We start from the raw sequence: 16,077 nt of genomic DNA on the forward strand, positions 1-16,077 counted from the left end.
TTTCTAAAGTGCATAAACTTTTGGTATTGACTGTATAGCCAATACATCCTTAAAGTACCTCGATTTCCAATTCCAAAAATAGCTTCTCTCGAGTAGATCAGCACCACGCGTGACCCTAATATCGTGAAATAGACGCGTACCGGAAGCGCACGCGTTGCGACAGTAGCAATTCACTCGGATCGGGACGGGGATTCAATCTTCGTCGTACGGAGAACGGTTTCGGGGCCTAGGCGACGACAGCCCATCTCCCTCTCTCTCTCTCTCTCTCCCTCTCTTTTGGTAATGGAACCAGGAATCCACGGGAGGCTCCCCTAGTTTTAATGTCGGTATCTTAATGTATATTGCTACGATAAATCAAGGCCACTGATTGCGTCGTAGCCTCGGGCACCAATACACACGGACCAAAGGGAAAGAAAGAGTGAGGGCGTCATCTCGAAACCTCGAATCGGAGCTGTCGGCCATTGTCGAGCACTCTTCTAAGCCTTTCTTATGCTAAACCCGATCGGACTATTCCTCCAGGAATGATAATACTCGCGGGGTCGTTTATTGCTTGTCGAATCGCAGAGTCGCTGCCAAGGCTTGATTCCTTGGCAAAATGCGAGTAATTGCAGTGGACCATGAATAATCGTTTCGTGGACTGATAAATAAACGATAATAGCCGGGTATGGATAAAATGATGGAGAATGCGATAATTTGGATGGGTAGCTGTGCGCGTAAATAATTTTGCGCAGCCGAATGATTTATTTCTTGGCCAGTCGTTTCATTCGCTGACGAGCACTGCTCCGCTTGACATTCTAAATACAAGTTAAATTTATGTTGAATTAAGTGCATAATTAAATTCATATCACAGCGTAATATATCTCAGCCCGCGTTACATTCAGTTATACGCAAACTCGGTTTCACGTATAAAACTGAAGATCTCTAAGTTGTTATGTAACAAAATCGTGACTCGCATTGTCAATCCAATCTTGACGTACTGATAGTCGATTACAAGTCTAGCAAGTATCATCTCTCTGGTCTCTCGTATATGACATAATCGAGGGAGCGGCGTTTAACGACGCAATTCGCACGTAAGAAAGAAAAAGAGAAGACTTTCAGTCTCGCGAGTTTCTCGGACGCCTCCCGCAAGGTTGGCCAATTCCTTAATTCCCCAGATTGCACTCTGTCCCGGATGTCCCGGGACGTCCCGCTGCGTTATAGCGCGGTTTAATCGCGTTACAAGCGCACATCCCTCGTTAGCGGGATATCGTCGTGACCGTAAAGCTCACAAGAATCATTCCTCCGTTTTATTAGGATCCGTGATAATCGTAGCTCCTGTGATTGAGGACCCTCTTCCCTGGGAAATCACTGTCAGAAATGTATCACGCGTCCTTCTTCTTGCCTTCTCTTATTTACTATTGCTCGTTGGTTGAGTTGAGAAAATAAACTATGAATGTGTCACGTATGATTAGAATGCATTTTAAGAAAATTAAGAGAAATGATTAAGTTTCGTCCAGAGTAAAAAAAATCGACTTCTGTTTATTCCTATTTGCTATGTAAGAAAAATATAAATCACTTTGTAGAAATGATGAAAATCACGAGACATCATTATTCCTGAGCAACTTATTTCTGAGCCATAAACGATTAAGTCTACACAACCGGTATCGATCGCTATCGAAGCAAGAACAAAAGGATCGATGGTATCCCTCTAGGCCGTCAGATTCTTATCGGTGGAATCCTGAACGATTCGCTCGTGGTCGTTGCGAGCAAAAAGCATGATAGAAGAACGATGAGGGAGAGAGAGAGAGGAGGCTCGCTGCCCCGTTCCTCTCGTCGCGCTTTAATAAACGAAGACGAACTATCGGGAGATATGATCGCCGCCTTAATGGCACTTCTTACGGCGCCTTTGAGTCTCGTGGAGATAGCACTTCAGAGTCGTACGGGGAGTTCGTTAGCCGGGCCACGGCATCACGAACGCTGCGTTACTTTTCTTCAGGATCGAGCCGTGCGAGAAATCGAGCCGGTAATGAGCCAGTCGTGAAAAAACTCGATATAGTCGAATCAAAGGGAGGGTTTTATTAGATTGAAACATTCAAGGGACGAATCAAATTTATTTTATCCGACATAAATAAAATGATGAATTATATTTTCGATAGAAATCGATTAACCTCACGTGGAAAAATTAATCCTACAAACATCGAACCTGCTTAGCCGAATTTAAGACGAACGAGAATGATATTGAGAAATTGCAACTGGAGAAAAGAGATTGAAATTCGATCGGGGCGAAGATCGAGCGAGGCAAGTGTCGATACTCCGTTTCCTTGACGCGCGTCGATTTATAGAATTGAATAATGGCTGAATTAGCGACGATTACAAATTGGCGCGGCCGCGTAACAAATAGCCAACGAATTGATTAATAAGGACGCGTTAAACTGCGCATCGTTATAATCGGTGATAAATTATGCGAGCCACTGCGGATGCAGAAACGACTGATGGAATTTATGAGACCCCAGGCGTACGCATACAGAGTAAATGAAATCCATATTTAAAAAGTGAAAAGACTTGATCCATTATCCTGTTGTTTACAAATTAACAATACCATCAGAAGCTCGAGAATAAAACGTATCGAATGTGTTATCATAAATGAGGCTGATATCGAAATGCAGAATAAATAGAATAATGTAACATCGTATGTACAGGGCGAATTGATGAAAACAAGCATTTTATATCACGCCTGAATAAATTTCCTATGTAATATTGAAATTACAAGAGCGACGGAGAAAGGACATGGTAGGTATGCCAAAAGTTTTGTTCGTGTGCTCATGGTAACCCATAAAGTATCGTGAAACAGCTGTAACCGTGTACGCAACAGCACAGATCCCTCTCAGGCGGCAAGTTTCGGCGTCGCGGCGATTACCTTTAATCAGCGGGCTCGAGCGTACCGCAAAACACGGAAAGACACCTTCGAGCAGCCCACTAAAGCGTATCTATTATACCGGCGAAGATAATCCCGGTCGGAAACGAGGTAAAACTTGGAAATCCGTTTTGCGGGGGTTATTGTCGGTGCACCCGGTGCCGCCGCCGCCGCCGCGTTCGCCCGCCAACACGGGAACAACATTAGTAACTTATGGTTGCGGCCCTGGAAGGCTGGCTGCGTTTCAGACGTAGTAGCTATGGAACCGTGGCACGACGGCAGAGAGAATCGGCTGCAACCCCTGCCGTAGACGAATCCTTCACCCGAGGGCGGAAAGGAGAAGGCGAACCAAGCTTCTGAACTTAGTTGCCCGACGACACCGCGAGTTTCGGCCCACGGAGTTACCTCGTAGCCGCGACGAACGGGGAGAGGCCACGGCTCGAGAGTTTGCCAGGAGCTTTCATCGAACCGGTGCGAAAACCGCGGAAGAAGGGCCCCGGCCACTACGCGGAGAAACCGAGAACCGTGATAAATATGAGCAGTCTAAGTAACGAGCATCAGTTCCTGGGGAGTTGAAGCCGTGGCCGAGTGCAGTAACGAACTTCTGGCGAGATTTAAAGGAGCTGGGGAGTTCTCTCCGCTCTCTTGGCCTACCTTCGTGGCTGTGCCAGAATTGACGACTTAATTAGCAAGGGATCGATTATAAATAAGAGAAAAGTGACATTAAGTTGATATTTCCTTGCTAATTTCTGAAATTACCGGAATATTACTTTGCATAGTTTTGATTTAAGCTACGGACAAGATGGAAGAACGAAGACTGTTTAGAAGTTAGAAAAATGGGGAAGTTGTAACAGAAACTGTTAAGGACTCTGTGGAACTTGTAAAAGCAAATGACCCTCGCAGTTTGAGACAGCGTTACGAAAACTCGTCACGGTTAGTGGATACCAAGGGGAGCCAAAAACTTCGCTCTCTCTCTCTCTCTCTCTCTCTCTCTCTCTCTCTCTCTCTCTCTCTCTCTCTCTCTCTCTCTCTCTCTCTCTCTCTCTCTCTCTCTCTCTCTCTCTCTCTCTCTCTTGGAAACATCGCTAGTTCAAGCAAATTCCGAGAGACCGAGACACGATGGGTAAGAAGACGAAGAAGCGGGGAGGGTGATTCGTCGAGCGGAAACCGGAAATGTGCTCCGGAACCTTCAACAATCCCTCGATGAAACTATTGGTCATCCGCGACGCAATACCGGATACGCCGGATCTAATAACTCATCCGCCTGCTGCCTGCCCTCTCCTCGAGCCCCCCTCCTCCGTCTTCCTCTCTTTCGCTCCAACGCCGGTTCTCTTCCACGTTGCTGTATTTTTTTTTCCCCACTCGACCAACGGTTTCTCTCGGAACGGTGGCATAGTCTGCCGGCTCTTTTTCTCTCGTCGCGTCGCGCCGTGTCGTCTGCCGTTTCCTAGCATTGTTCGTTTCGACGGTGATCAGGAGATAATGTCGTCGTCGGCCGAGGAGAGAATAATATCGGTGTCACGGAGCCCGGCGTGTATTGTGACGATTCCACAATGAATTTTGTACCGAATCAGCGGCGGCGCTACGGCCGTGCCATTGTCGGCGAGCGCGTATACACACGGATCCGTAAATGGTATGATTAAAACGGCTAATGGAAACGATTCCGGAAACTGGTTGACATCGTCACGCGCCGTTCGCCATGGCAGCCTTTGCATCGGATTGTCAAAACGCGGTAATTTATGTCGGATATCGTGCCGCGATATCATTACACACCGAAATTATCTATGCTTTATTTATTGTGAAACCATATACCCTATTTCATCTTCGCGATAACAAGAATTTATTTCGCAAATGTACATTCAATTAACTGGATGAATTACTACAGGTGTACATGTACGTACATACGAAATTAGAAACGAGCTTGCAGTGGTAGTTTTATTAGTACGATTCCACCGATATCGGAAAGATGAATATGCACGCTTTATGGTTTAACTCGTTCGAGGAGAGACCGCGGTTTAGTGACGAAACAATGCTCTCCAACAGGACTTAAAACGATCTCTCCGGGGCTGCCCAGTGTGATATACGGCGCGACGTAATTGCAGAAATTTAATCAATCAAAGATATATCCTGGCGCGAGTAGAAGGCGAGCCGGTCTTGCCAAGCCGAGTTAAGACCCCGAGGGGAGTCTCATTTAAGATAAATCCGAGACATTGCATTGGGGAGGAACGACCAAGTCGGATCATCGGGTTGTCCTTCGCTTGGACTTTCGACGATGAAACACCGTACGTGCTAGCATTATAATTATAAAACCAAAAGCTGGTAACTCATATGAAGCCACGTGATCAAATTGTTAAATCATGATAAATAAATACATGAATATGAAATTATTAATTAAAACGAACGTGGAACGTAATAAAATTTTAGTGCGTATACAACACGAGGTGTCCTAGATTCATCGTCAACTCGTTTCTTCCCAAGGATGTTTCCTCCTCTTTCCCGAACGATCTTTACAGGCAGTTTCTCAGCTTTTCCTCGCGTACATGCACGGATATCCACGCGGCCAGGGGCGAGCGTGTAAGTACACGGTGGTAGAGAGAACGGCCACACGGAAAGCCCCCCCTGTGACCCGCTGATATATAGCCCCTTGGAGGTCGATGACTTCCGCTATTTTTCTTCCGCTGTCTCCAGCAAGCAACTTCCCTTTCCTAACGCGTACCCCGCCCGGCCGCGGCCGTTTCGATTCTTTCCTACCACGCTCCTGGCCTGGCTCTCGGATATCCAGCGGGCGGACATCGATCGAGAGCCAACCAGGACTCCTCCACCGGGCTCTCTGTTGCACGAGCTGGAACCACCCCGAAAACGCGTCCACGAAATTTCCGGGAAATCGAGATCCAGCAACGCCTTTGTTTGACTTGGAGAACAAGGAATCAGTCGTTCTACGGTAAAACTGGACGGAGGCTATAGTAATCCTAGTTTTTTATTTTCCTTCGCCTCCGAAGTGAACAACTCTTTAGACACACGCAGCTATCGTAATGTGTTAAAGCATCGACGAAGCTTCACTTCTTAGACTGCACGATTAAAGTGTGTTGCAACATTTACACTTTAGCACTAATTGAGCTTGCTATTTTTATATTAAGGATCTCTGTTGTTCTTAAAGGGAACGTGACTACAACTTTAAGCTTCGGCAAACAAGAAGACACCCTATAGATACATACATACACCATCGGCGAGGAGAAAAGCAATATCGATTCGCCGCGAGCCACGTTCAACGAAGTACTTATTTACGAATGCATAAGCAACGAGCATTACAAGGCAGATTTTTGTCGTACAAGATGCAGAGCAATCTCGCGAAAGAGAGGGAGGAGGACAGAGGAGGAACAAGAAGACGGCGAAGTGAACGAAGGCACTCAGTGGATGGGGGCCAGCAAAGAAGCTACTGCATTTATGGATGTCTTCCCCGTGACAAGCCGAAATTAATTTAACCCCTACCCCTATCCACTGAGCGTTGGCATATTTTAACCCAGTTCTTTAGCCTCCGTTGTCCTTTTTTTTTTCTCTCTTTACCGTAACCCTCGACGGTTCACCCCCGCCCCGTTCGTGGTAGACATAAATTTCTATCCAGTGAACGATTCGCCAAATTCGTTCACCGATTCGCTCCGAGAAGACCGGACTAGCTCCTTTAGTTGACGCGATAAATAATTAATGATCGGGTGGCGCGCGGGTGGTGGGTCCGAGGGGGACCGTGTATTGTCGGTCCATAAAACATTTAATATTTATAAGATACGACGGAGGACGGGACGCGAGGGGTGACAGCCGGACTCGGATATATTTTATCGGATCCAACCTGTACAGCGGTATTTCGATATTTTAATTAACCGATTGGCCATAAATTATGATAATTAAGGAAGAGCTGCCCACGCCGAGTCGCGGTGTTTTGCGCGACTAGTCACGGGCTGACATGTGCGGGACGACAGTGAAACGTTCCCGTTTCCCATTCGGGGACTAGATGCGTTTCTGGAATTCCTGTCGTTGGTTTCGAATCGCGCCATATGGCAAAACGGAGCGACCCGATCGTCGAATCCAAGTCGAAGTGATCGTTAGGTTAGATTTTAGTGCACGTTTCTTCAGAGGATGCTTGGCCTGGTTGTTTTACGTTTATGGGAAGCAGTTTATGCGGAAACTAAAGTTGAAGGGAGTGCCGGGAAGACGTCGGAGGAAGCTCTTTACTCGCTCTCGCCATTGAATCATTAAAGAACAAGCCGCGGAGCTTCGTGCTGAATTATTAGCCAGTATAAACTGTGCGCATATTTGTTTCCATAGGAAATCATATTTAAGGGAAACAAATTCATCAAATACGGATTAGATAATGAAATATGCGTAAGGTTCACAAATTGGTTTATAAAAATGCATAAGAGCGACTGAGCGAGAAAGATTATTCTCTAATTTTCAGATCAGGTTCTCTTATCGTGAAATCCTTTGACTATTCGAATATTTTATACTTTAATATGTAACGTAAAATACAAGGATGAGCTGCAATGAAAGGAGAAATATTGGTCGCGATTTCTTTCAATTGTATCCACCGAGAGACGCGACCATTGAAATAATAATACTCCGGTAAAGGTGGACGAGAGATTACGACTTTAACGAGACGAGCGGATGCAAGCACACGACCCCGTTGGGGGCTAACGTGGATTACAGTGAGCATTCTTAACGGTGTCAATAAACGGAGGTTATGAGAACCACAAACGTCGGAAGTGTCTCTCCTTACGACGGGGATAAATAAGCTAACCAGCGGGTTGGTCGTTTAAATGTCGCGAAGCGACTCCGACTCTCGAGTGAACTTCGGTGGAAGCCGACGTTGCAATTCAACCGGCGTAATCTGCCGGAAACTTTCGTTTTTCATGCTTTCTTTTATACCCAGGCGTTCAATTTCTTAAACGAAATACATCGACTCTTTAAATTCATTGGATGGACACAGTATAACAAAGAACATTAGGCTCAATTTTATGATTTCATAACCAACAGATTCGCGATGTTAATCGTGCGCGGACTCTAATTTAAAAGATAAAACTACGATTTTATATATTACAAGATCCTGGGTTAAACAGACTCAATTGTTATAACGTAGTTATAATTGTTATACCCCTTGGAAAAATCTCGGAAAAATAAATACAAATTTTTTCTCGAAATATCGACAATTTTTAATTGAAAATAGTGCACTTTTCTTCAAATTACTCGTAAACTATTGACGCTAGCGAAAAATTTTTATATGGAAATTGTAGATCTCGTTATCCCCTACAAGAAAGGTTTCATGCAATTTTCCAGTAAATCCAACGGTTTGGAAGTTATTGGCCAAAAACGAAAATTTGGAAGAATTTGAAGGGATACCCCTTGGAAAAATCTCGGAAAAATCGAAATTTTTTTTTTCCTCAAAATATCGAAAAATGCTTCAAATGAAAGTTGTAGGTACTACTATACCTATGGTAAATGTGATTACCGTAAGGATACATGCAAATTTGAAGTCACTGGAATTTTTCATAAAAACCCATGAATTGATTTAAAATTGTGCAAGTAGCTTTTTAACAGTAATAGGAATCTACAATATTCAACATGCTAGCATTGTTTAAGTATATAGCCTATACATCCTTAAGTCAGATCGTATTAATTAGATTAATTAATGTTTATCGCGATTTATAAAACCGAATGGCGTACTCGTATCGGCAACTTAACGGCCAAGGAACGGCGTCGATTCGTTTCGATGATACCGTTTCTCCCTTCAGTCCATTCGAATCGAGGGCCAGGTTTCTTCCTGCTCGCCATTACCTCGGAACGCGACGGAGCTCCGTCGGCGAGAGTGGTTCCATAGGGGAATAGGTAAACGGTCAACGAGACTCGAGATGAGATAGAACAGGCCATTATGGCCGCGCCGATAAGATAGGTCCACCCTCGGTGATACGTGCTAGCCACGGCGCACGGCCATCTGGGGGTAGCTACACCGGACGCGATCCACGGCATGAAAAATCTAGTTGGAAGAGAGACGAGGAGGTAGAGGGCGGACGGAAAGGGGTGGGCGGTGTCCAGCTCCTGCCCCCGAGAACTCGGACGCTTATCTTTTCATAGCGATCGTGACCGTCCAAGACTTCATTTCCGTGCTCGAGGAGCAAGCAACCCCAGCGCAGCGGGGATCGGTTTACATTCACACGCGTGTACGTACCTAACCGGTAACGAAATGGTCCTCTTGGCTCGTTTACATGGGAATGGATTTCGCTCGGAGGAAATTAGTCTGGCTGGACACGAGGGCGTGTGATACGAATATTCAACGGCCGCGGTTTTTCCCGCAGCGATCATGAGACCTAATGATTTTTAGCGGCCGTACAATTCCTTTAACGAAGTCCACGTAAATGGCGAGAAACTTTTACATGATGATAGAAATAATTTTATGATAGTAATATCAGAAATATTACATATGAATTTTGTATATAAATTTAATTCATTAATTTTATTTATCATCATTATTGAGGTCTACAAACGTGAAACGAATTAACTCAGACTATCCTTGTAAATTTTATATGCTTTAATGTTTAATTATTGAACGACTGACGTGTCGATCAAAGTTCCGACTCAATTTCCACGACTAAGCTATCAGAGCTCGGGACAAATGATAACATTTCTATAAGTTGATCGTTTGTATTCGAGGACTGGCGCCTGGGCGCCCCATTTCAATTAACGTATGATCTATGTCGTATAAGGAGCAGTATCCGGCAGCTTTCAAACGTTGGGGCCGTAATGCGCGGGGGAACGGCTCTCTAAGTAACTCTATATCACGTCTACGTGACACGAAACGCGGAGAAAAAAATCTTATATGGCCCGGGCAGGGACGAGGATGACGTCTCGCTCTTTCCTTCTCGTTTTAACTGTCTCCCTCGATTTTCCTTATATCGGACCGGGGCGTAAAAATATTGCCCCTTATTCGTCAAAGAATGTGTTACACGAACGGTGGCACGAGAACGATGTAATATACCATCAGGGTCATTTGTTTTATTGACATTTGATGTGCCAAGTAAAATAGAAATTCGTTATCAATTTTATTGTACCAATTTCGAAAAAATACTGCAACGATATTTGTATTGCAATAATTGTATGAACGATAATTAAGCAACAATTGCATTTTATATTTTCTATCAATAAATAAATTACGAAGAAAGAGTAACGACTAATTTCAGCAGTTTCCTTAACGTCGTAAATTCGGTTAAGATTCTCGAGGCTTTCAAACTCGTGTCTCTAGAGGGATAGGTTTTTGTAGAATTACGACGCGATAAAAAGAGCACGAGGTCGTTAGACACCTTTAAAGAGAGTCTTTAAAAACGAACGGTCTAGATCATCCAATTTTTAGCTCCACTCCGTTCCTCTTCAAACTTTCTCTTACGTTTAATCGCAATTGAAGGTATGACGAGGAAACGATATCGATCCAAATCTAAAGTTGATGTCTACGGTGAATAGACGTCGTCATCGGTTGACGTCCACCGAAAGCGACGAGGTGTAACGACGCCGAGGGTGTTTGCAATTTCTCCCGATTCCCGATCCCTGGACATCCATTTTATTTAGCGCACCGATAGACCACGAGAGAGGAAGAGAAAAAGAAGGAAAGAGGTAGATTCGGGTGGACGTGCGTCTCTCTCTCTCTCTCTTTTTCTCCATCTACCGATATCCCATCAGTGCCAGCGGGAACGTTTACAGCGGGCTGGTGTCCAGCTACCGTCAGAGGAAACGGGAGAAAGAAAGAGGCTGCGGGGGAGAAGAGGGAAACGAGAGAATCTCCTTCCAGCATCCCCTGGTTCGACGAGTTTAGCCAGATATAGAGTGGAGATCGAACCGCGCTCTGTGCAAGCGAGACGTAGTAGGGGGAGACGGGAGCGTGTGGGCTGGGGTGTCTGGACCTCTCTCCCGAGATGGACACAGAGAATCGCCATTACAAATTGACAAGCTTGATTGATGGTCAGCGCGGAAGGGACGACGCCGGGCGATCCGCCGCGCCGGAACGGGGCGGGACGTGGTGCGGGACGGGAAAGATCGGCCGGGAAGAACGGCGAGCAAAGGGGAATCGGATGTGCCCGGAGACCGGCACGGGGGTTGCGACGGGCCAAGGGGATGCCCGGGCCAAGTGAGATGGAGTGGACGTACCCTGGGTCTGGACCGAACTGGACTCCACGCTTTCAGGGGACCCGGTTTCTCTCTTCCCATGGTCAGATAGCGTCCCGGCGCGCAATGGGGAGCGCGTTATCAACCGAGACCTCTCAGCGAGTGCGTGACGAATGGTTCGCGAGCCGATTCCTTGTAGACCGATTGGAATAGCCGATGAGCCGCGCCGGATCTTTGATCCTGCTCTTTTCGTTAAAGCGCTCGGGGCTGTTGTTAAGAAAGGATCTTGGCAGCTTTCACTGGGATTATGTATTCAGGAAACGGGCAACTAGCGTATATAGTTTAACATTTTATCGACTATGCACATACACGATGTATGTATATGTGCGAAGTATAAAAAAATTATAATAGAATAATCCAGACGAACATAAATCGAATTAATTACAGAATTCGATTGAACACCCATGAAAAATCGATAACGAATTCTTGTTGCGTAAGCATGAATCAGAAAATAACGGTGAAACGTTTTAAACTTCCCCGATGAGAAAGAAGCTTCCGACCACGCATCGGTCAGCGGGCGACCGCTCAAAGCGTCCGTACCAACCCTATCCGATTAGGATCGGGCCGTAACGCGATTACTCTCTACGCACGCGACCAGTCGAATTAAAAACAAGCCGGCCAATTAAACACTAATCGCCGGATACGGTGCGGCTTCGATATCCTGGAAGGGACACCGCGGCGGCTATTACCGGTCACGTTATATTCTCTTGTCGATCTCCAACGGCATGGGAAAAGGAACGACCGGTCGTAAACGACCAGCGGAGCTTCTGTGAAAGCGAGCGTAGATAAGAAGTCGAAGACATTGGCAAAAGAAGAACCTGACCTCGCCATGATCTGTGACTATGAACTCTCATAGCTCGCGTTGACCCCTAGGGCTACCGACGGACGCACGGGAATAATAAGCAAAACTGACAATTAAGATGTCTTCACGGCTCCTCGCTGCTGCTTATGCCCTTTCGGTTCTCAGTACGCGTAAATCGAAACGCGTCTCGTAAAACTGAACACGGCCATGTTTATTAGGATTGCGGTGGCAGTCGATTCGCGGTAAATCGACTATTAACACTGCCAAGAAATTGAGTCCAGTACTGAAAAACGTAGGACGGGAAGATTGGTAATTTTATATCTAATACATATAAACCACCAATTTAAGAATAAAAAAAATCCTAGATAACTTCTAATCATAATTCTTAAAAAGAGAAACGATCTCAAAAATCTTATCATTAAATTTAAGATTTCCACAACAGGTTTCATTGAAGGTAGAGGAAAACAATCTATGTAATTAACAATCGCGGTTTCAGAATTCTTCACGAACGTTTGAGTGAGATCATGGCCTAGGTAACAAGTTGTTCAACAACAGGAACGGCCGGGAAAGATTCTCGCGAGGCTGGCCGATGCCTTTTATCGCGGCATCGTTACCAAATGCACCGTACGGTCACAGCTTTACGGTACTTCGGGGCCGCTGTTACGTTTTTACTGCGTCGTTCCGCGAGCACGCGAGGGCACGACGATTCCATCGTCGACGTCGCCTCGGGACGCCGAGGCGAAGGTACACAAGAGAACGAGCGTGAAACTTCTGATAAGAGACAGAATTCTCTCCTTGATCACTAGACATTACGTGTCTACAAGCTATTTATTTTCAATTCTTTATAATTGGAGTAAGCGTTAATAAAGAGAGAGAGAGGCATTTAACTCATTATTTCTTAATCCAATATAATGCTTTGTAAAAGTGTGTACTGGATTCCATTTCCTTTGCTATATTTGTACGGTAACAGGGTAAAGACATATAACTTCCATGAGACGTTTATACATGTACGTGTAACGGAAACTGAACTTCTGTTTAGCAATGTCTGTCGAGCAATTTAGTACCCTTTTGTAAATTTCATTCTATTGTTTCCCGGAATCCATCAAATTTGTACAATGGTGAATTTCTGGATTCCGCGTTTTACGATCCGTGTTTTTAGAAACGGCGAACTAGTAATTACCGTTGACGCGTTTTACGTCGCGGCAACGTTCAAAAACAGAGCGAACTCAACCCCACCTAAAATATTGCATTACATTTCGGATCGGCGTGTAAATTGAATTCGATTAAAAGCCGTTACGGAAATCAAAGCTTCACAATCTACTGATTGGACGCTGCGAAAAGCGCGCGTGAAAACATTCGCTCGCTATAAATTATCCGGTGTTTCAAAAAAATTGACGGCCGCGGCGTGCAACGATACCGAGAAACGCTAACCAATATTCAGCGTTTCGAATATACGTGTTTGCATATACTTTTTAAATGAAACGTATCAAAGAGCTGTCGGATTGATCCATTGCCTGTTAATAAATTTCACATAAAATTTAAACCAAACGAAATTATCAATGTTCAAATGTTTCTTCTAAATTACTAACAAAATCACCAAATAGGTTGAATAAAAAATAATAAAAAAATTACACGTCGATTGATCGATGATGTTTGAGTGCAGCCGTCGTCCCAATTAGTATAAAATTAGTCGGGTCTCATGCACGCTTCACGGGGGCAGTAAAAGCAACCTAATGCCACCCATAAAACCGCGATCCCTTTTAAATCCTTCCCCATTCGATACTTAAGCACAACGATACGCGGAGCACTCAAACTGGGAAGTATGAAACCATCGTTTTACGACGTATACAAACTGTGATCAATGCATCGAATAAATCAACTAACCAAAACAAATCTTCAGATATAATAATTCTTGTAATCATTTCGCCAGTTAAATCATACTTTATAATAGACGATCTATTATTGTAGAAATTTCTATGCATAATCTTGCACAGATTTTTTTTCGAAAGTAGAACAATCGCTGGCTGTGCCTTAGTAAGGCAGAAGCGAGGCATGAAATCACTGATCACGTTGGTCCTGTCGTTATCGCGTCATAAGAACACGGCTCTCGTTGGCGGGGACACTGGGGAGGCAAAAGGAGCAGCAAGCGGAATAATAACAATGAGCCGCGGGCCACGCGGAGTCAATGCGGAGCAGCTGCGATCCGCGTAATGAAAGTATGATTGATGATCGAGCCGACGCGCGTCATTAGCTCGACGCGAAGAAGCAAGAGGAGAAGGAGGATTGCGCGTTCTTCTCTTCGAGATGCGTTTTACCATTGCATCGCGTTGCCACAGACGGGAACGTGTTTTGAATTAGCGACCCGGCCGCCTAATATAATTTGAACGAGCGCTCCGTTCAATCCTCGACGCTTGTTCCCTCTCTTTTTTGGACGCGGGTAACGTTTCCGGATAAAGGTACATGAGAAATGACGCTTGCGTCCGACGATTAACGCTTCGAGCGACTTGTTGCGATTGCTCGCAACGGCTGCGAGGAAATCGAATTTCGTGAGCTTCGTTTCAAGCTACTGCAACGCTTTTAGAAAAATTAGGTTCTCTTATAAAATTTTGTAAGAAGGAACTGTGGATATCTCATGAAATAAATTAATAGCAAAAAAGAAACTAGTGACGGTCTTAACGGAAGTTCTCTTCAAGTATGTGTAATAGCACAAATTTAATATCACGAGGTACCGGGGGATAAGGATTCGTGCATGATTAATGAACTCCGAAGGCAGGACCTCGCAAATTGCAGATACCATCGACGCAGAGACAATTATCGATCCGGGGCTACGAAAATAAAACGTCTCTCACCTGGTTGAGAACAGGAGGACCCGGTGGTGGCTCGACGATCCACAGGGGACCCGGGAGCGTTTGAAAGATACATTTATCTCGCTTCCGTTCGAGCAAAATCTGCCCAGGGGCCTAATGCTTCGGCTATTAAGGTTTAATGGACTGCTGATCGTCCGAGTGCTGGGAGGGAACGATGCCCGGGACTCCGGTGTCCCGGTGGAATCGGAAAAATGGACCCGGGCAACCGGGCCGGTCGACGAGGAGGACGAGAGATCCGTGCGTCTCTCGCGAATTTCTCCTCGCGCCTCGGCGAACCACGGCCAAGGATAATCGACTGCTTCTCGAAATCCTCACGTAACGCCATCGATTTCAATTCGAGAGGCGTACCTCGCCGGCCGGGAGCACCAGGCGACGGTACACGGCCGAAGGAAAAGGGGTTGCGAAGTGGCCGTGATCAGGATTGACTCGGGATGACAATCTAACCGTACACGGGTTTCCACTTTACTCCCGACGCGGACGGGAACAGTTCGGCTCGTTAGTTCGCTCTCTCCGAGGCTCTTTCCCGCGGTCGAATCACTGTACTCAGTCGCTCAGGAGAAGCGACACGATTTGCTAGCGAAATGCTCAACAGTATTCTCGGTTCATTTGAACGATTTGAAAATAAACCACGATAATACTTGCCCCAATTTTTCGAAATAATTCTACTTGTTACGATCTTTTTTTCAAAATAATAAATGTGAAAACATGAATGAAACTCTGATAATTTGACAAATGTTTCTGCGATTATAAAAATACAAAATATTAACCAAGGTAAGTAGCTGCAGGTCCATCGAAACGAGAAAAAAGTTCGGAAAAGACGCAGGGAGTTTCGGTTGTGAAGTGAGAGGCGTGTTGGCTGCTCGTAAAACTCGGTCTGATCACCGGTACCAATTATCCCGCCGTTATCCGAACGTTATCCGGAACGTTATCCACCTTTTGCACAGGGTCCGTGCACGAAACAGCCCTCCTGCCATCATCCGAATCACTAGTCGAACCCTTGAACCCTAAAGGAGAAAGAGAGAGAGACAGAGAGCTACTTTCGCTACCCCTAACCCCGACTATGTAACCGTTGTTGTCGCCTTTTACTGCAAACGAAGTGATTCCCTCCTCGTAAACGCGACGTCTCTTTACAGATTACACGACCCCGAAACCGGAGACTTGCTGTTTTCTGTTCGTTCTTTAACCCTCCTCTCCTTTTCTCAGATTTTTTTAATGCTCGAAGGGTGAATTTTGTATTTAATTAACACTAGATTGCCCAAGGAAGTCATTTTGACTGGTTTTGGGCAAATGTAAAAAATAATAATGCAAAAATTATT

The 16,077-nt window shown here is 45.2% G+C and overlaps 1 protein-coding gene across 4 annotated transcripts in view; it reads right to left on the reverse strand.

Moving 5' to 3' along the window:
- hth (Meis homeobox homothorax) overlaps nucleotides 1-16,077 on the reverse strand; it is a 427,894-nt gene that overhangs the window by 3,826 nt on the left and 407,991 nt on the right. The window lies entirely within an intron of this gene.

This window comes from Ceratina calcarata, unplaced genomic scaffold, assembly GCF_001652005.2.
Source record: "Ceratina calcarata isolate Rehan_Ccalc_2016 unplaced genomic scaffold, ASM165200v1 scaffold329.2, whole genome shotgun sequence".
In the NCBI taxonomy this organism is placed as follows: Eukaryota; Metazoa; Arthropoda; class Insecta; order Hymenoptera; family Apidae; genus Ceratina; species Ceratina calcarata.